The sequence below is a fragment of the Homarus americanus genome, unplaced genomic scaffold (assembly GCF_018991925.1).
Source record: "Homarus americanus isolate GMGI-L3 unplaced genomic scaffold, GMGI_Hamer_2.0 scaffold3806, whole genome shotgun sequence".
Taxonomy (NCBI): domain Eukaryota; kingdom Metazoa; phylum Arthropoda; class Malacostraca; order Decapoda; family Nephropidae; genus Homarus; species Homarus americanus.
Window position 1 is genome coordinate 246,951 of NW_024713295.1, and position 22,232 is coordinate 269,182.

The 22,232-nt window shown below is 42.3% G+C and overlaps 1 long non-coding RNA gene across 1 annotated transcript; it reads left to right on the forward strand.

Annotated features, from left to right (window-relative positions):
• Positions 1–433: 433 nt before the first annotated feature.
• Positions 434–15,263, forward strand: LOC121871779. Its single transcript, XR_006089946.1, has 3 exons — positions 434–798; positions 1,426–1,636; positions 15,043–15,263. It is a non-coding gene; the product is annotated as an uncharacterized LOC121871779 (long non-coding RNA).
• Positions 15,264–22,232: the final 6,969 nt, after the last annotated feature.

Consider the following 22,232-nt stretch of genomic DNA (forward strand, 5'->3'; position numbering starts at 1 on the left):
TGAATTATTATGTCGGCAGTTCTGACAGCCCCACACACAGGAAATCAGTGTTGAGTGTGAACACGACTGATGATAACGCTGACAGCACATGTGATGTTGAGGTGAGTGTGAGTGGCTGTGAGAGTGTAAGGGATTGTAGGAGTGTATGAGTGAGTAGCTGTGAGGGATTGTAGGAGTGTATGAGTGAGTAGCTGTGAGGGATTGAGTGAGTGAGATTGTGACTGTGTTTAAAGTATCGTAAGAATGTGTGTGTGTGTGTGTGTGTGTGTGTGTGTGAGGCAGTGAAGTGTGTGTGTGTGTGTGTGTGTGTGGCTATATGAGCGTGACGGGTGTGTGTGAGTGTGCGTAAGCCTGTGAGTGCATGTGTGTGTATGTGTGTGAAGCTGTGTGGGTGTTTGTGAGGCTTGGAAAGTGTGTTTGTGTGTGTGTGTGTGTGTGTGTGTGTGTGTGTGTGAGTTCATCAGAGTGTGAGTGAGTTTGAGTGCGTGTCAGTATTTCATAGAATTTGCTTAGTGAACAGTTGTCGTTTATAAGTTTATTAGTTCAGGTGTTACTAACCTCAGCAACGACGAAGGTGAACTACCGAACTTGTTGTTCGGTAGTTTGCTTCCTCTCAGCCACTGTGATTGGCCAGATGATACCGCGGAGGACCTGCACGCCTGAATAAGCGTCAGTTGACCAATTGCCGACCAGGTGATGACAGCAGCACGAGCTGTCTTAAATAAATAATGAAATTAAGGCCAGAACACCAGCTGTAAGCCCGACCATTGGCTGATAACAGAAGACCTCTGTAATAAGGTAAAGTAAATACTGCTTTATACTTGGTGTGTAAAGTGAAAACAATGAAAAATTTATAAATCGCCACAGAACTTCTAACTCGGCTCTCATCCGTCCTGCTGTCCGGTGGGAAAAGTGAAAATAAGATTAAGTAGCGCTAACAATTTATTTGCAATTCCGTTAGCGCCGCAAATTTTTTTTCGCGAAACGGGTAGTGAATTAAGTTTCTATAGAAAATCAATCGTTTATTTATCAAAACAATTAAATTGTTTTGAATAATAAGCCATTGAGGAAGTACTAACTTCAAGTTGTAACTTGTTTGTCACGGTTCTGGTGTTTGCGACCTGTGACAGGTGGTGCGCAGTGTCAAGCTTGGGCCTGGACGGTGGCAGTTTTTGAACTGCCTAATTTCTCGTGTTATTGATTAAAATTTTTTTCCTTGACTTTGATGTTATAATATTAATACTGTACTACAATACCTGAGGTCTTTAAGAGAGTAATTAGGCTAGTTATTATTATTATTATTATTATTATTATCATTATTATTATTATTATTATTATTATTATTATTATTATTATTATGATTATTATTATTATTATTATTATTATTATTATTATTAATTATTATTATTATTTATTTTCATCCAGATGCTAAACGACAGGAAGAACTGCAGTCCAGAAGTAATAAAGTGGAGAGGATAATAATGTTGTTTACTACATGAGCTGACCTTACCACTTGCTGAAGCACGTTAATACTCTACAAGAAAATGCTAATTATGTGAGAGAGGGGTCATCATCATCGTCATCACACGTCTCCCTAACACCTCTCACTGTCCAGATAAAGGGAACAACTATAAAGGTAGGCATATTTGTGTTATATATTTTACTTTACACAATAACTCTTACTGTTAAATGTACTGGTTACAATCCCCGGTTTGGGACACACGTGAGAAGGGTGTTAGCCACTGTGACCCGACCAAATATCACAGGTTTCCTCTCCGGCTACATCAGTTTCCTTCTATACTAACATTGAATTATAAAAGTCATAGTATAGTAAATAGTAACACACCATCGCACGAATGGCTAGTAAGCTTAAAAGTAGTGAAATGATACGAGTACAGTACAGTATACAAAATAATTAAAATCCCCAATAGAATCCCATACAATATTTACCATTTTCTTTCATTAAAAGAAATAAGAAAACGAGAATCTTAGGGATAATTTAAGAATATTTGTTTACCTACTTATCTAATCCATTTAATACAGTGGCACCATCCATTAAATTTAAAACATGGATGTTATTAATACCTGTGTTCTTGTAGGGGTCTATTTTATTATTTTAACTCTACTTTGTTTCTTACCCTAGGAAATTATTTTACTTCATTTTGCCATGTCTCTTTTAATCTCGCGAGCTAGTTGTGTGTGTATGATGGTTCCTAGTATCTCGCTAGTCATCTAAAGTTCGCTTCTAGTTTTTGTCCTTGTCACCTTTAATTATGCTGCGTCAAGAACATTAGTAAAAGTAGTTGTTAATTTCCCCGAGGCCTCGTTTACCTCTATGAAAGCTATGTCGTTAGAAGACCAATGAATATTTTGTAGTTTATTTTGGAACACTTCATTACAATTTTTCATTGACCATGTTTTGATTATTTTCTGTTGTCCTATCTTTCCCCTGACCTTTTCCCTCTGTGAAAAAGTGGTCACTGAGATTCATTTATGTAAAGCTAATAGGAACGACTCCTTCCTGACCGATTTGATCTTGGTTATTACATATTACATGACCTAGTAGGGTGGCTGAGGACTATTTTATCCGGGTTGATAATTTAGCTGTTTGTGGTTATTTATATTTTTATAATTTGCTTATATTTCTTACACAGACTATTTTCTTCTTGTCGATAATAAAAATTAAAAGGTCCTTGTATTATCGATTCACAGTCGGTCCTAATATATAATTTCTTAGAAAGTGTTCCACAAACTGGGTAAAGTAATTTCTTAAATCAGGTTTAATGTAAATTTTGCACCGTGACTAACCGTACAACAAATTTCGTCGCGTTGGTTTTCGTGTTGATCAAGATACTGCACTAGGCTAAGCGAGTCTCTCGCTCGGGGTTAGGTTAGGTTTCTCCAGAACCATTCAATTCTCAGTTACCGCAAGATATAATGTAACAAGGTCTGTTTCTTATCTCTAGAAATTCCAAAGAAAAGGGTGGAAAGATTGCAATATCTTACTATTGTTTTTCCTAAGTCTTTGATAAGAGAAATACAGGCTGCGCACTATGATGAAAGGTGTACGATACTGCAGACAATAAAATTAATTTAAATAATTCTGTATAACAAAATAACAGTATAATATCCTAATATACTAAAGCAGCAACATTATCGTATGTCCGTAAAATTATCGCACAACCGTAAGGAAAGGAAAAAGATGACATATTTGAATATTTTTTTGGTTCTTCATGTGAATAATTAAATGAAGGGTTTTTCAACATTACCGCCGTATATAATAACAAGAACAAAAATCAAACACATGAAATTAAAGTGTAAGTGAGATACATATTCACACATATGGTGGAGGTCCCTGGGCAGTTTAAGTATAATCTTTATATCTTATAATCTAAGTAGGAACTTTACGCTTTTAAACATTCGACACACATACACACAGGGACCGGCTCCAAATATAATTATGTAGTGAGATAATCGGGTATGTCTTATCATCGTTAGGTTAGTCAAGGTTAGGTTAGATGAATGGATGTTTGCTCGGTGGAGTCGTTGTACAAGTTTAATAATAATAATAATAATAATAATAATTAACGGTTTATTGAAAGAGCTTGGCAGCCAGAAGGCTGAAAATATACAGTTACATATTTGGGGAATGGGTTACGAATTACAAATAATATACAAGTAACATAAGTGACACAAATAAGACATATAATAACTAGATGGGGAAAAGCTCAAACTACAGTTCATTTCAACATAGTGACAGTGCAAGGAGTAGTGTTTACTGGGAGTGAATACACTGATTTATTACAAGTTATTGATAATTTTTACAATGGTTGGGACTGGGCTGTTCTTATAGCGATCAGTTCATGCACGTATGTGCTGGATGCGGTTGTGGTGTCGAACAGCAATTCTCGGACTAGGGATCTCAGGTGGTAGTAGGAGCCGGTGTCGGGGATGGTGTAGAAGCTTCTTACCAAATTTGCAGATGAGGTCGTGGTGATGGTCAGTGAGAGTCGAAAGGGTCAGTGTGTTGAGCGCTTCTTGATATGTGGAGTAGGAAGGGGAGAGAATAATCCTGCATGCCCTCTTTTGCACTTTTTCTAGGTGTTTACGTTGTGTGGCATTTAGGGAGGAAGACCAGGTAGGGGAGGCATAGATGAGCTTGGGAAGTATGAATGTTGTGTAAACACTGAGGAGCTCGTGTGCAGGAACTCCGAGGGACTTGAGTCGGCGGAGGAGGTGGAGACGGAAACTGGAGGATTTGGTAACTTCACTGACGTGTGGTTTCCAATTTAGTTTGTTGTACCGTGTGTGTGTGTGGTCAGTGCAGGTGTACGTAGTGCTGGTGTACAAACAATATATACAAGTATACAAGCAATGTAGGTAGTACATGAAAGCTGTTTAGAGGTTGTTTCCATTATGGTCTTTCAAGTAATACTAAGATGAGAATTATGAAAAACACGGATAGATAGATAGATAGATAGATATATAGATAGCCATACAAGTTCACATTGATTCAGCATATACATATGCAGTGTAGGTATACAAGGAATGTGTACATACAGTGCAGGTATACAACAATGTACTCGTATAATAGAGGGTGCAGGTATACAATGATGAACAATAAATGATACAACCAAGAAAGCCTAACAAAGTCATTATATGTTTATTTCTAGCAAACGGAGTACGGACATATAGCATTTTCTTATGAGATAATCTTCCTCGTGATAAATGTATCCTTCATAAGTGGAGGTTTGCTGTTGTTAAGAGTGTAACGTATCTGAACCTCTCTCTCAAAGCTCATATTATACAGTACACCAAAGCGGAAATATTCTCAAGTCGTTTTAGAATGAACTTTTAACACATGTATCCGTTATTTTCACGATGAAGTGTTGTAAAGACCCTTGGCCGAATAAACTTGCTGTATATTATCATTTGTATACCTGCACTGTTTATGTACTGTGAATCATATATTTTCCGCACTGTCAATGTTCATGCTGAGTCAATGTGAATAAGTAACGATCTTTATCTGTCTATTTATTTGTCTATCAGCTGTATATAATTGTGATATATTTCCTATAGTATATAATAGTACCAATCTGTATTCTCATATTTGTATTCATGCAGTCTTAACGAGTAACCATCTATCAGAATACTTATCGAAATAAACAAATCTAATTATACAGTAGTTTCCCATAAAATATAAAGTTTTATTTAAAGAAAACGTAAAAGTGTAAAGGGTATTCTAAATAAAATTATCACTATTCTATTTTATATAACAAGTTATTCATACTTAAGTTGGCCCGTCATCCCCCACCCCTTTGCCACTTGCAAAAAATAAAATCGCCAAAATGTGCCAGAGATGACCGGAACAAACTGTTTGTTCAGTCTTCCTAACATAAATATCGATTGAATAATAAACCAACGGGATGAAATATTGTTCTTAATATTGACCTTAGAACACGTCCAGTGCACATGACCTCATAATATCCCTGAAATTGGACAGTCCCTCAACCCCAGAACTGTGTGGGATCACTACGCTTGCCGCCTTACTGTGTACAAAGACCGTTCTCCCTCCTCCCCGGCACTTTGAAAATACTGGTTAGTAGTGTGTAAGTTGTAGTGATGTAATATTATCGTGTTAATTACTTATCTTGATAAATACTGCCTTAATAAACGAGTTACAGATCTACAACATGGTGAAGAGAATAAAAGTAAAAGTCAAAGTAAAAGTAAATGCGTTTAAGTACTCGCTACACCACCACCATCAATGATACTGCCCTCTGATCGTCTTCGGTACTTCAGCTATGTAGCCAAAAACATTACTGAAGAAAGTCTGATTTTAGTCGGAACGAACCACAGGGCACTACGAGAGACCACAAACGGTTTAATCCCTCTAAAATCAGATACTCAGATATACAGTAGTTCAGTCACGCGACATTATTTGAAGTCCATTCTGATTAAATTTGATTTCAGATTAATATTCTAATAATATCATTTACAATACGAACGAGGGTCTTATGGTTGGTTAAAATATAAACTATGGTGGGTAAACTGAAGACATCATCCTGGTGCACTAATACCATAATGACAGGGGCCCGGGAGGTACACACTGGGCTGGCTGAATACAGTGCATCTAAAAATATACTTTAGTAATGTTGATAAAAGAATGTTCCTTCCGGTGACTAACGCCGTGTGGTCTTAACGTCAGTCAGATCCTACGTGGGGGAACTCACGTATTACCCGATAATATTTGCCTAATTTGAACCAATAGAAGCGCACTACGTCACAACATCTCATACGCCAATAATTTGAAGGTGATGGCGGGAAGTGAGGGGGGAGGAGGAGGATACTTGGCAACATTACGGGACGCTCATCAGGTGGTGCAGCTCACCACACACGTGGGTGTGGTCCGCCACGCCCCCCTGCTCGTGTACATTTATCAATATTTCCGTACACGATGGTGTAGCAGCCATTACACTGAGGTAGCAGCAAGCCAGTGAATCCGAATTTGAGTCCTGGCTGAGGGGACAATGTCGGGTTGATATCCTCTCTCAATTAGGTTAAATTAGCGTCAAAAATTTGCAAGTTCTACTTCACAGGTGAAGTACTAAACTGTAGACCATTTACAAGCTTTTTTTAAGAACTTAAGAGAAGATTTAAATATACTGGAAACAACCAACAACAATATGATGTAAGAAGTGACAATTATTCTACAAGGAAGTCGAGAGGTATAACCTTCCGGAACAAGAGATACAGCAGAGGAAGACTGAATATGGCGAGATATCTAAGGGCAAAGAAACCGTGAAGCCAATGATAATAATGATAATAACAGTGTCTATCTGAGAACGGTATTTCAGAAGTGTTGATTTTGTCTTCAAATAATAATTTAAATAATAGATTTAATGACCTTAAAACCTTGGATCGACTTTGAATAAAATATCCCGATACATTCCTCTCAGTTTCCTGGTTCAGATGTGGACGCCGGACTGAACTGATCCCAAGATTTCATGATTTTGTAGTCGATAACGATAGAAAAATGCAAATGGAAAGAGAGAGGAATTTTTTGTGTTTGAGAGATAGAACTGGAGGGTGGGTGTACTGTATACTGCACATGTATTATAAATATTAATTTTCCTAGCATGTATAAACACGTATGAATATGTTCTTATGTATATTTACATACTTATGAGTGTATATAAAAGTACATTGTAACGATACAGTGACCGTATATTAATATGTAGGGAGTATAAATAACAACCAGGGACACACACACACACACACACACACACACACACACACACACACACACACACACACACACGTCCCCAGGTACAACTAATTATACACACAAGAGGTGATAGAGGTGACACTGCCGGTAGACGCGACCTGGGGACGTGGACGAACCTTGTGTTAGGTTGACAGCCGATTAATCCACGTTTAAGATCACTGAGGTGGTAATGAGTAATGGATATCAGCTAAAGTATATATCTGGTGGGAGCTAATTCTAGTGACGGTAGTATAAGCAATCAGATATTATAGCTAGTGTATAACCACATCGCCCCGGGATTGTCGTAAGAAAAAACAAAATAAATAAATAAATAAACATCTAATTCTCACATTTTTTGAAAACTAGAAGATATACTTGACCTAAACTCATTTAATACCGTATCTAATCTAACCTAAGTTAATTTAAACCTTACGTAAACTAACCAATCCTAACTAACCTACCTCAACGTGTGTGTGTGTTACGTGACGCCAGGCCCACGTGGGTGAGACTGGTGGTGGTCCACTAGCTCAACGTGTCTACAGCATGTGACGCCTATGTCCAGACTCACGTGACGAACTCCCTGTGACGCCCCGTAAATGTTCGCTGTTGAGGATCGTCTTGTGGCTAATGGAACTTACTGCACCTTTACCTTGGGGGTCTTTTATGTTTTATTATTACTGAAGGAACATAGTTCAAAGTTACCCTATGACACGACCGGTCAGAGAGTGAATCAAGCCAGGTCACGTAGAGCAGGATATTAAGGGGCGTTGGCCGGGTGCCACCTAGTGCCTTCTGTCACACTCTCCCCTTACCAACCCCCCCCCCCCTCCTCCCCTTCCCCTCTTCTTCTTTTCTCACCTTCCTCACTTACCTTCCCTCTGTCATCCTCTGCTCTCTCCTCTCCCCCCCCCCAACTTCCTCTTCTCTGTTTACCTTCTGCCCCTCACTCTTCATCTCTCTATTATCCTCTCCTCTCTTCACCCTTCCTCTCTTTCTCATTTTCCTCATTTCTCCTCCCTTTTTTCTCTCCCTTACCTCCCTCCTTCCTTCCCTTCAACCCCTTACCTCCCTCCTTCCTTCCCTTCAACCCCCTACCCTCCCTCTCCCTATTCCCTCACTTACCTCCCACTCCCCCTCTTACTCACCTGCCTATCACCTGGACGAGGGGGAGCGTCAGGTAACTAACTAACTGACTCTGTTTCTTTCACTTTTTTATCATCTTTTGAACTTTTCTATTTCATTTCCTCTTTCTTTCGTTATTACTTTCAACTAATTTTCTCTTCCCTTTATTTCTTATACTTGCTTCTTCCTGTGTCTGCTTTATCACCTGGAAATATATCTTAATGTTCTTCTTTTATTCTTTCGTTCTCTGCTTGTTTATTCATTCCTCTCTCCTCCCTAACTTGTTTTCGAAAGGAAGAGAGAGACTTTCTTTTCTTTTAGTCTCTTATTTCCTCCTTTCCTTAATTGATTTTCTTTTATTTTCCATTTTTTTCGTATTTTCTTCATTTTCTCTTATTTTTATTCGCCATTCCTTCCCATCTCCTTTTTTTTTCTTACCTGAGTACATATAGCTTTTTGCTTTTGCTTTCTCCTCGTTTTATTGCTTACACCTTCTTACTTCCCCTTTACTCGTGTTTTATCTTTTTCTCCTCAGTTTCTCCGTGTCTCTCCCTCCAGGTATGAAGCGCGTCACCTTAGAGAGTTAATAAGTGTGACCTCTCTCTCTCTCTCTCTCTCTCTCTCTCTCTCTCTCTCTCTCACCTGGACACGTTACCTAGTTCTTATAGTCAGAAAAGTTACAAGCAGGAAACATAACAGGCACTGCACTCAACTGCCTTCATTTCCCCATCTGTAAAGTTAGGTACCCTTACCCCCTTCACCCCTTAACTCCCCCTCCATCCCTCACCCATTAGACCCATAACCCTTCACCCATCCCCCTCTTAACCCCCCACCCCCCACCCTCCCCTCCCCAACCCTCAACCTCACCCGTCATCTCACTCGGAATTTTAAACGTAATTACCCTCAATAAGACATAAACTTGGGTGGGTCCTTATAATTGTTCACAGTTGATATGGCTGTGTTGATGTTTCCTGTACACACACACACACACACACACACACACACACACACACACACACACACACACACACACACACAACGTATAATAATTATACATACACCATAAATTATTTACACGAAGTCTTTATATTCACCATTTACCTAAGCTGTTAATAGTTCCTAGTAAGCTGAATTTATAGAGCTATTTACAATTATTTACAGAGCTACTTACTTATATTTACATATGTGTTTATTGTTGCTTACATACATATTTAGAACATAGTAATTGATATAAAAATTATATTGGAATGTATATAAAATTGTCTGAAGTCTTATATGAGGTACTGTAAGATTATAATACAGGGTACATAGCTTATATTTATATGAATTTATAGAAGTATATTTATGCATATTTTATATCAGTTTCTACGTAGTTTGTGTTCTAGCTATAATACTCGACTCAACTCTTAAGACTGCTATAAGACTCCCAGCTATAGGACTCCCGGCTATAAGACTCCCGACTATAAGACTCCCAAACTATAAAACTCCCAGTTATAAGACTCCCAGTTATAAAACTCCCAGTTATAAAACTTCCACTATAAGAATCCCAGGTATAAGACTCCCAAACTATAAGACCCGTAGCTGTAAGACTCCCAGCTATAAGATTCCAACTATAAGACTCCCAGGTATGAGACTCCCAGCAATAAGACCCCCAGCAATAAGGCTCCAAAATTATAAGACTCCCAACTACTCCCAGCTATAAGACTCATTTGTCAGTAATTTCTCCTAATTATGTGACATCACGAGACCAACTCCCACCTGTAATACACCTGTGTACTCAACTGTTAATTAGTCCAGGAGAGAGAGAGAGAGAGAGTGTGTGTGTGTGTGTGTGTGTGTGTGTGTGACTGGTTGGTTGATTGGCTGGCTGGTTGATTGACTGGCTGACTGGTTGGTTGACTGGCTGGCTGGTTGATTGACTGGCTGACTGGTTGGTTGACTGACTGACTGGTTGGTTGATTGGCTGGCTGGTTGATTAACTGATTGGATGGTTGGTTGACTGGCTGACTGACTTGCTGACTAATTGGTTGATTGACTGAGTGGCTGACTGTCTGTTAGGATGGGGACTTTTAAGGCGTGGCTCCAGCCTTCTGATGGAGAGCATGGGTGTGGTAGAGGGTGTGGTAGAGGGTGTGGTGGAGGGTGTGGTAGAGAGCGTGGTGGATGGTGTGGTGGTGGAGGGTGTGGTGACAGGCATGCTCGTGGACGTGGTAGTGGGCGTGGCATGGGCGTGGCATGGGCGTGGTAGTGGGCGTGGCATGGGCGTGGTATGGGTGGGTCACAGATAGCGTTATCCAGGAACACTACTGGACGGGCGTGGTTCGTATGATGTTGGATTCTGAGCTCCACGTGTGTGTTGGGTGCGGTCAGGGGTGAGGGGTGTTAAGAGGCGCTGGGGAGAAAGTGGTGAGAACTATACGATGGGGGGTTGAGGATGTGGTGGAGTAATAGGGACGATAGGAAAGGGGGGGTGTAGGATATCATAGGATAGTGGAAAGGAAGAGGGGGGGAAGGGGGTGAGGGACATCTTGGATTACTAGGAAGGGTAATGATATGTGTAGGGAGGTCAGGAGTAATTGGGGGTGGAGAAGGATAGGTGTTAGGATGTGGTGAATAGCTGGAAGGATGGGGGCATGGGTAAGCTGACACCCATGGATGAGTCTGGTGGGATCCCTGGCACACTATGTTGGGTGGAACTTTTTGCGCTGTGTGTACATTTGGTGACCTGTTGACTCTGTAAGATACTTATATGTACAGTCACACACACACACACGCACACACACACACACACACACACACACCTAACCCTTCCCCACCTCCCACGCACACACCTTGATAAGAGTCACGTGTAGTAAGAAGGTCGACAGCCCAGAGTAGTGAAATAAGGGCCCTCACTCCCGTAGGATTAGCCAGTTACTCCAGGACATCCTATTGCCAAGGTCCTACGCCCTTTTCCCTAGTGAAGGAGTCCTCGTTATCACCTACGACGAACAGTGAGTTAATGATGGTAACTATCGTAACTACTATAGCCTTCCGCTCCCCCTCCCCCCTCGTCCCTAGCAGTTGTGCCAATTAGGTGGTGAACTACCCCCCGAACGACCATCATGTGGTAACGACCTGACCTGGAGGTGATGGTGGTGGTAGTAGGGGTTTTCCGGGTAGTGATGGTGGTGGTGGTAGGAGTGGTGGTGGAGGTAGGGGTGGTGGTAGGAGTAGGGGTGGTGGTACTGGGTGGTAGTGGTGATGCTGGTACTGGTGGTAGTAGGTGGGTGGTGGTAATGGTTAGTTCGCTTGTATAACAAACATACACACACACACACACACACACACACACCTCTAACCCCTTACATGACAACATAACTCTAAGTCATCAAGCTCATTATTCTCAAGAGGTTAAATTCTCCTTCTTCTTCTTCTTCTTTCTCCTCCTTGTCCTCCTCTTCTTTCTCCTCTCCTCTTCCTCCTCCCCCAACTTCCTCCTCCTCTTACTCTTCTTCCTCCTCTTACTCTTCCTCCTCCTCTTCCTTAAACTCTTCTTCCTGCTCTTCCTCCCAGCAATTAAGCCTCACCTGCCTGCTCTTACCTGTTGCTTCTTAATTACTACAGTAGGTAAAATATTTTATACATCTCTACAGTGGGACTTTGCCTTCTGTGTGTGTGTGTGTGTGTGTGTGTGTGTGTGTGTGTGTGTGTGTGTGTGTGTGTGTGTGTGTGTGTGTGTGTGTGTGTGTGTGTGTGTGTGTGTGTGTGTGTGTGTGTGTGTGTGTGTGTGTGTGTGTGTGTGTGTGTGTGTGTGTAGGGAGGCTTTCATCATGGTATTCTAGAGTCAAGAACAATGAATAAAGTTGATAGAGTGACAGAGGAAAGGGGCTATGGTGGCATGAGTGGGATTGGTGGTTGTGAGTGGGCTTGAGTGTTTGTGGAGTGGATTTGGAGTGGTTGTTGAGTGGAAATGAGTGGTTGTGAGTGGATTTGGTGGTTGTTGAGTGGAAATGAGTGGTTGTGAGTGGGCTTGGTGTTTGTGAGTGGGTTGAGTGTTTGTGAGTGGGCTTGGTGTTTGTGAGTGGGATTGAGTGGTTGTGAGTGGGATTGAGTGGTTGTGAGTAGGCTTGAGTGTTTGTGAGTGGGTTTGAGTGGTTGTTGAGTGGAAATGAGTGGTTGTGAGTGGGATTGAGTGGTTGTGAGTGGGCTTGAGTGTTTGTGAGTGGTTGGTGGTTGTTGAGTGGAAATGAGTGGTTGTAAGTGGGTTTGAGTGGTTGTTGAGTGGAAATGAGTGGTTGTGAGTGGGTTTGAGTGGTTGTTGAGTGGAAATTAGTGGTTGTGAGTAGTAGTATTGAGTGGTTGTGAGTGGGATTGAATAGTTGTGAGTGGGAATGTAGTTGATTTGAGGAGTGCAAAGTATATGACATGCAAGAGCGTGTTTACGACCGCGAATATGCTAATGTGTTGTGTGGTGGTGTTGGAGTGTGTGAGGGTGTGGTGGAGGTGTGAGGTGTGGTGGAGGGTGTGAGGTGTGGTGGAGTGTGTGGAGGTGTGGTGGAGGTGTGAGGTGTGGTGGAGGTGTGAGGTGTGGTGGAGGGGTGTGGTGTGGTGGGGTGTGAGGTGTGGTGGAGTGTGTGGGGTGTGGGTGTGTGGTGGTGGAGGGTGTGAGGTGTGGTGGAGGGGTGTGAGGTGTGGTGGGAGGGGTGTGGAGGTGTGGTGGGAGGGTGGGGTGAGGTGTGGTGGGAGGTGTGAGGTGTGGGGAGGTGTGGGAGGTGTGGTGGAGGGTGTGTGGGAGGTGGGTGGGGAGGGGTGTGAGGGTGGAGGGTGGGAGGTGGGGTGGTGGGAGGGTATGAGGTGTGGTGGGAGGGTATGAGTGTGGTGGAGTGTGAGGTGTGTGTGTGAGGTGTGGGGTGGTGGTGATAGTGGTGATGGTGGTGGGTGAGAGTGGTGATGGTGGTGGTTCCTAGTGGTGTGTGTGGTAGTGGTGATGATGTGGCCAGTAGCCAGGCTCTGTTGAAATAGGGAAGAAGGTAATCACATAAACACACACACACACACACACACACACACACACACACACACACACACACACACACACACACACACACACACACATGGAGAAGAAAACTGGATAAAAGTAAACACAAAAATGACAATATTATGGAAATAGAAGGAAAAAAAAAGCTCTGTTGACATGATGTGACACAGAGGATGGGCGTCTCCAAGGTGTGAAGGGAGAAGGTGTGACGCGAGGTGTGGTAGGGAGAGAGAGGAGAGAGAGAGAGAGGAGTACTGTACTCATCCCACTAGGTACTCTATGCTCCATGTACTCGTTATGTACCTCTGACTGAAGTTATCCCACCTGATTAGATAACCTGAGTGTCGGTACCTGATTGCTCACGCGTGTTGATAACATGCGACTAACACTTACAAATAGAACTCATACTGCATCTTGCAGGACACTTTCCTCCGGTAGAGAGGAAACTATCTATTTTCCTCCGGGAGAGAGGAAACTATCTATTTTCCTCCGTGTGTGAGAGAAACTATCTATTTTCCTCCGGGAGAGAGGAAACTATCTATTTTCCCTCCGTGTGAGAGAGAAAACTATCTATTTTCCTCCGGGAGAGGAAACTATCTATTTTCCTCCGTGTGTGTGAGAAAAACTATCTATTTTCCTCCGTGTGGAGAGGAGAGAAAACTATCTATTTTCCCTCCGTGTGAGAGGAAACTATCTATTTTCCCTCCGTGTGTAGAGGAAACTATCTATTCTCAGGTGTGAGAGAGAAAACTATCTATTTTCCTCCGTGTGAGAGAAGAACTATCTATTTTCCCTCCGTGTGTGTAGAGAAAACTATCTATTTTCCTCCGTGTGTGTGGGAAAAACTATCTATTTTCCTCCGTGTGAGAGAGAAAACTATCTATTTTCCTCCGTGTGAGAGAGAAAACTATCTATTTTCCTCCGTGTGAGAGAGAGGAAACTATCTATTTTCCTCCGTGTGTGTGTGAGAAAACTATCTATTTTCCTCCGTGTGAGAGGAAACTATCTATTTTCCTCCGTGTGTGTGAGAAAAAACTATCTATTTTCCTCCGTGTGTGTGAGAAAACTATCTATTTTCCTCCGTGTGTGAGAGAGAAAACTATCTATTTTCCTCCGTGTGTGAGAGAGAACTATCTAAGTTGATACTATGGGTTAGGTTAGGTTAGATTAGGTTAATTTGGTTAGGTTAGGTTAGGTTAGGTTAGGTTAGGTTAGGTTAGGTTAGGTTAACGTTAGGGTGTTTAATCTTCAGGTGATATTAGCTGGGATGTCTTATCTTATCGTAGTACTGTATATTTATCTACAAGTTTACTGCTTGGTGACTAATATGACATACTTGTGTGGGTAGTACAAGCACTCGGGGAGGTCCTTAATTAAAGAGACTGTTATGTTGATTGATCAGTTAGTTTGTCTGAGTAGATGTTTGTTGTTGGTAACTGTTTAGACTGGATGGTTGTGATACAGTCTGCTCTTACACTTCTTATTTACACCATTATTTTTTTGTACTTTGTGTTTTTATGTACTTACGTAGCTGAAGATATAAGTTAACAGTCTGTCCAGGTATAAAATATAGTGTATGGTGCTCCTTGCGTTCACTAGATCCATTAACACTCACGAACACGTTTTTCATCAGGAGTTACCGCCCGCCTTAGGTGGCTGGTCGTGCCCACCTCAGTACTTGTTTACATGGTGACGTCACTCCTTGACCACAAATCTGCTTGAGACTGTACTGTACCATCAACAATGTTCAGGTATGTTACTTAGCATTGCCAGTGATTATCGAGGTTTAATTAATATATTTTGGTGTGCCAGGTCAGTCAGGTGTGTCATTAGAGGTCAACTGTGCCTCCATGACGCCTGGTGATAGTTACGACTAGCAGGGAGGGTCTCTGGGCTGCTGTACTCTAGTAGCTGACTGCAGAAGTCTTTTAGGTTCATGTACAGGGCGTGTGGGGCGAGGGTCACGTAGGTCGTGACCCAGAAGTTGCGGGAGGTCATGTGGGCGTGGGCGTGGGGCGTGGAATCTGCCGGGGTGACCGGACGGAGTGGGGGAGAGGCGGAGTTTGTGTCGGGGCTGTGACGTGGCCACCATTCATTGGCTGTTTTGCAGGCTGTGGTAATGCTCGGCTTGGGGGTGCAAGGGCGGCCTCATTCTGGTGTCGGCACTCGCCTCAGTCACACGTTCTACACGCCCACCCCGCCCACAGGTAGGTTATCCCCACCCGCGCCTCCCTCATTGGGGCTATGTGCATACTGTTGCTTGTGCCTCCTAGGTAACTATTATAACCGTCTGACAGCGTCTTATTCATAGGAAGAAAATTTCACTTGTCTCTTATCGTCTTACCGAGGATTAATAACCCTTCGTGGGAGATAAGTGTAAGTGTAGACGTGTGTTAAGTCGCTCGCTCCTGCTACAATCATACTGTGCTTCCTGTCTTTATCTACCTGTTATCTACTGTTAACCTCCTGCTTGAGGTGTCGCGACGCCTGCCTGAGCGAGCCCTCCCTCTGCTATTAAAGTTCTATGTCATGATGATTTACCAAAGTTGATCAGTAATGTATTAAACAGCACTTTTACGTTCACATGTGCTGAAGGCAGTGTGGGATAGCAGCTTCCCCGTAACTATAGCAACGACTGGGATGGCTCCTAGCGGACAAATCTCGAACCACGGCTGCCCCCCCCCCCCTCCACCCCTGGTCTCTGCTATATTTTTCCCAGGATGAACTAGAAAACCTACCCAACACATCCGAGGCTTCACTTAAAGTTATCTTATCAAGATTTAACTTAAGTTCACTCATACATATCTCAAGTTACATAAAGTTCGGTCTGGTTAAGTCATGTTGGTATTGATATTAAAGTTGAAATCTTTTAAGAAATTTACGCTTTATTCCATACGTGTAAAAGTAACCATAACTTAATGGGTTTAATCATGTATTATCTCACACTATTCAAGTTGAAGTGAAGTAAGGATTTGGTAAGTCGGTTGTACTAAACATCAAATCATACTTTGTTCGTCCTGGGAAAATCACGCCACCGCTCGTAAACACGGACTGAGCACTCGAAATGATGGAAAATACAAACTAGACAACCATTATATAGACAAAACTCTATCACCAGAGTCAAGATAATTATTTATGACATAACATATATCGGTTTTATTCTAAGCAGGAGTTACGGGGGGGTGGGGGAGGGATGTGACATCACCATCCAGGTTTATCACATTATTTTCCGGGAATTTCTGGCGCCTTCGAACGCGACTGATTATATCAAACAGAATACACGAATACATTTTGAAACTGATCTCTTTATTATTGTAGTGAATTAATATTTTTGTATCATAAAATCAACGATAGTTTATTGGCTTTAGGAAAATAAATAAATTCAACAGCAAAACCTAACCCAAATGGATATTGTGATATAAAAAATACCCCAAGAATTATTGTTGTATTGTATCCCTGTTACTGTGACGGGATTTTGATGGGAAATTAATTTTATGGAAGTATTTACTGTGTATAAAGAGACCTTGCATTAGTTGGGTTATAATGACCGGTCAATAATTCCTCGTTCTTAACTCGCCTTGTGACGTCAGGTTGTGTGTTGCTGAACGTTTCCCGTGTGTGTGTGCTGCAATGTTTATCAGAGGATGTGGATAAGCACTTCCTCTGTGTACATACATGATAAACATTTTTTTTTTTACTTACTATCCTGAAACTTACACCAGCCAGCCAGGGTACATGAGTCTCAGAGAACCCATAGATAGATAGATATTTAGTCATTTAAAATTGCCATTCATATTTACATTGATTCAGCTTGTATATACAGGTAGACAATGCAGGTATACAATGTGTACATGAACCATACATCTATACCAATAATATACGTAGAGAGCGTAGGTACGTAAACAATGGCTAACAAACAATGGTAGACAGTAAGGCAATTCGACAAATACAACTCCTCGTAATTTTTAAGAACGTAACTAATTGATTAAATTTTACAAAAACATACAAAAAAAAATTGTAAAAAAAAAACATCAAAGTTAAGTTGCTCTACCTGGCGTTAAGGTGACGTAACTAATTAAGGTAGAGTTTTAGTTAAAGTGTAATGTTATTTTTTTTTTTAGATTTTTTGCGTTTTATCTTAAGTCAATCCGTTAAGTGTGTGTGTGTGTGTGTGTGTTGGGGTGGTGGATGGTGTGTGTGGGGTGGCGGGTGAGTGTGTTGGGGTGACGGGTGTGAGTGTGTTGGTGTGGTGGGTGGGTGTGTTGGGGTGGCGGGTGTGTGAGTGTGTTGGTGTGGTGGGTGAGTGTGTGTTGTGTGGTGGGTGAGTGTGTTGGGTGGCGGGTGAGTGTGTTGGGGTGGCGGGTGGTGTGTTGGTGTGGCGGGTGAGTGTGTTGGTGTGATGGGTGAGTGTGTGTTGGTGTGGTGGGTGGGTGTGTTGGGGTGGTGGGTGGAGTGTGTTGGGGTGGTGGGTGTGTGTGTTGGTGTGGTGGGTGAGTGTGTTGGGGTGGTGGGTGAGTGTGTTGGTGTGGTGGGTGAGTGTGTTGGTGTGGTGGGTGAGTGTGTTGGTGTGGTGGTGGGTGTGTTGGTGTGGTGGATGAGTGTGTTGGTGTGGTGGATGAGTGTGTTGGGGTGGCGGGTGTGTGAGTGTGTTGGTGTGGTAGGTGGTGTGGGTGTGGTGGGTGTGTGGGTGTGTTGGTGTGGTGGTGTGGTGTGTGTTGGTGTGGTGGTGGTGAGTGTGTTGGTGTGGTGGATGAGTGTGTTGGGGTGGCGCGTGTGTGAGGTGTGTTGGTGTGGTGGGTGAGTGTATTGGTGGTGTGGTGGGTGTGTTGGGGTGGTGGATGGGTGTGTGGGTGTGGTGGATGAGTGTGTTGGTGTGGTGGATGAGTGTGTTGGTGTGGTGGGTGGTGGTTGGTGTGGTGGGTGAGTGTGTTGGTGTGGTGGGTGAGGTGTTGGTGTGGAGGATGAGTGTGTTGGTGTGGTGGGTGAGTGTGTTGGGGTGGTGGGTGAGTGTGTTGGGGTGGTGGGTGAGTGTGTTGGTGTGGTGGGTGAGTGTGTTGGGGTGGTGGGGTGAGTGTGTTGGTGTGGTGGATGAGTGTGTTGGGGTGGCGGGTGTGTGAGTGTGTTGGGGTGGTGGATGGGTGTGTTGGGTGATGGGTGAGTGTGTTGGGTGATGGGTGAGTGTGTTGGGGTGGTGGATGAGTGTGTTGGGTGATGGGTGAGTGTGTTGGGTGATGAATGGTGTGTTAGTGTGGTGGGTGAGGTGTGTTGGGTGATGGGTGAGTGTGTTGGGGTGGTGGGTGAGTGTGTTGGTGTGGTGGGTGAGTGTGTGTTGGGGTGGTGGGTGAGTGTGTTGGTGTGGTGGATGAGTGTGTTGGGGTGGTGGGTGGGTGTGTTGGGGTGGTGGGTGAGTGTGTTGGGGTGGTGGGTGAGTGTGTTGGTGTGGTGGATGGGTGTGTTGGGGTGGCGGGTGTGTGAGTGTGTTGGGGGGTGGTGGATGAGTGTGTTGGGTGATGGGTGAGTGTGTTGGGTGATGAATGAGGTGTGGTTAGTGTGTCATCATGTACCATATTTGACAGCATACATGAGTAGATTCTGTTGTTAGCCTTTGTGTTTAGTGTGTGTGTGTGTGTGTGTGTGTGTGTGTGTGCGTGTGTAAACGCGTACACGTATGTATGACTACTTATGGTAATTAATTTCTTGCATCAATACATGTGTGTGTGTGTGTGTGTGTGTGTGTGTGGTGATGTATACATGTATTAAACACACTTCCTTGTGGTATAGTTAAAGTACACTCAGTATGGTAGTTAATGTACAGTTACAGACGAAATTGCCTGGTCACTTGGCAGTATTGTCTCTACAGTACACACAATGTTCGTAAGTTTGTCATGGTGGCTTAAAGCTGTCGGGGGTATGGCCATTGAGGGCAGTGATCCAGTCCAACCTAACCTAACCTAACCTAACCTAACCTAACCTAACCTAACTTAACCAAACCTAACCAAACCTAACCCGATTTGGAATAACTTTACTCATTTAACCTATAATAACGTACGATAATTAAACCTAACCTAACCCAACGTAATCATACCTAAATTACCAAATGTACTCTAACTTATCTTGCCTCTAACTTAACCTGACTTGACTTGGGCTGACCTGACCTGACCTGACCTCAATTTAACATAATGGGGTATAAGGAATGAGTCCCTGCTGGAGTATGGAGGCACTGGCACTCTTCCAGGCACCATATGCGTGTGGGTAATATATTCCTCCAACACTGAGCGATTCGTGAGTCGAAATTCCAACTGGTGGCCCTTCAAGGTTCATTGGTTGGCCGCCTCACCCCCCTCCCTTACTAACGTGTGTATGTGTGTGTGTGTGTGTGTGTGTGTGTGTGTGTGTGTGTGTGTGTCCAACAGCCTTAAAGGGAACAAAATCAGAAAGCAGTGTTAAAGCAGAACGTTCGTCAACCACAACTGAACTAAACGACCCTATGTACACGTTCAGACTCCCCTACTTGAGCAACACTTACGTACATGTGTGTGTGTGTGTGTCTGTCTGTCTGTAGCTTAGAAACGTTCCTTAAACCAGGTGTCTGCAGTCATTAACACACAAATTACACCTACAGACTCTCTTATCGGTGATGTTGACAACTGTAATCGATTCTTAAACCATTAATTCTCGTCCTGGTAAATTTATCATAGGTGAAAAAAAAATACGTCTCAAGTTTAGCAGAATTGGATCTTCTTTGTAATCCTCTGTGGGGGGAATCTGATACTATACAATCGATTTCCAAACCCACTTACCCCCTCTCTCCCTACTCCCCCCCCCACCACCCCCACTTGAGGTTGGCGGGGTAAGCGGCACTCAACCCCCCCTCCCCCCCCTCCCGTGACTTCAGAGCGGCACTAATGTTCTTATAGGTCACTGGGTTGGGTCGTGGTGTTGCATATAGAGGAAGTAAACCCTCACTTTGCTCCATCTATAGACTGTTTACCTTTGCAATCACCATGGCTAACCCTCATCATCAGCCGGCACCACATCCGCCCTGGCTTACTGGAGTGTGTCTTTCCTAGTGGTGCTGCTGCCTGGCTATAAGGGTGTGTGTGTGTGTGTGTGTGTGTGTGTGTCTGTGTGTGTGCTATTTTACGTCATAATTAAACAGTGTTACTTTGTTTTCTGTCTGTTTTTATTATTTTCTTTTATTCGTTTTATAGTTTTATTTTTATTTTTGCATCATTTGTCAATTATACCGATGTTAAATGGAAAGATTAGATGAGGTTAGGTTAGGTTAGGTTAGGTTTAAGCTTAAGACAATTGATATTACACACGTCAAGTTGAAGTAATTATCTCTCACTCGTTAGATGATTTCGAGTTTTTTATCTTTGGTTTCCATTTCATCCACCTTAAGCGTCACAACTGATGAGGAAAGTTACGTTTAGTTCATCCCTTTTATTGAAACTCAACACTTGTTTTGTTTTAATCTTTTCTTATCCTTTACTTTTAGGTTTTATCTTTAATGATTTGATTTATTTTAATTTGTTTTCCTCATGACGGCACCGTATAAAAAGTGAATTATCTGAGAAGTTATTTAACGCTATAATCAGTACTGTTGATGATTTAACCCGGGTGTAAGTGTTCGCCATCCTTAAAATTCAACACACTTCCTAACCCCCTTTTGGATAGATAGATATATATATTCTTTTTTATTATGAATATACCATACAAGAGTAGACTAGTTAGTGTTTGATCTTACGTTGCAATCAATTGATAGACGATGATGCAACAGCAGCTTTTAAAAGTTGATCAGATCGGGTACAGCAGGGGTACGGATGGGTAGAGAGGGAGGGGGGGAAGAATTCTATTGACCATTACACCCCTTCCCACCCACTTCCTTCACCCAGTCTTACCTGGGGATAACATAAGATCCATATATTACACCAAACCTCGGTACAGTTTTGGGCGTCATCCATCTGACGATTTTGTAAAGGGAGGAGAGGTTAGTTCAACTACATACTTACGGCTCTATTTTACGAGGTGGGGGGTGATATTTGTCGTAGGAAGCTCTTGTGAGATGTGAGAATCCATAACAGGAGGTCTTATAATGTACCCTCCCGGCCATCTGCCTTTATCCTGAGACACTTGCATGGCTATGAGTGTTCATCTCCTGTCGGTGCGTGTGTGTGTGTGTGTGTGTGTGTGTGTGTATTACTGACCTAATTACCTACTTGGCCACTTATGTGCTATATTTGGAACGTGTTATTGCGTAAATATATATATATATATATATTATATATCTATATATATATATATATATATATATATATATATATATATATATATTATATATATATATATATATATATATATATATATATCATTAATGGTAATACCTTTATTAAATGCTGCTAATGAGGAACTCAGGATTAATTTATTGTGTAAATATTGAAGACCACACACACACACACACACACACACACACACACAGAAATACTGATATTATTCCTACTTTTCATTATCAAGTCATTTACATATTGTGTGAAGTAAGAGTTATCAGGCACTCATAAAACACACCTGAGTACACCTGACCATCAGGGGCCGCACCTCTCTTTAATATGTGTTATGAATGAGGCCAGACTACGCGTCTGGCACAGGCAGACACTAGCCCACATACCCAGAATGTGTCTGGGCGCTCGGGAATGTTTTTGGAGAGTCTGAACTACAGGAGTCCATAACAGCAGCTCTACTTAAGTTAGAAAATTTATTTCTTTACTAGAATAATCCAGAATAGATTATCTAAAAGTTTTGTTTAATAAATATATTTAAAAA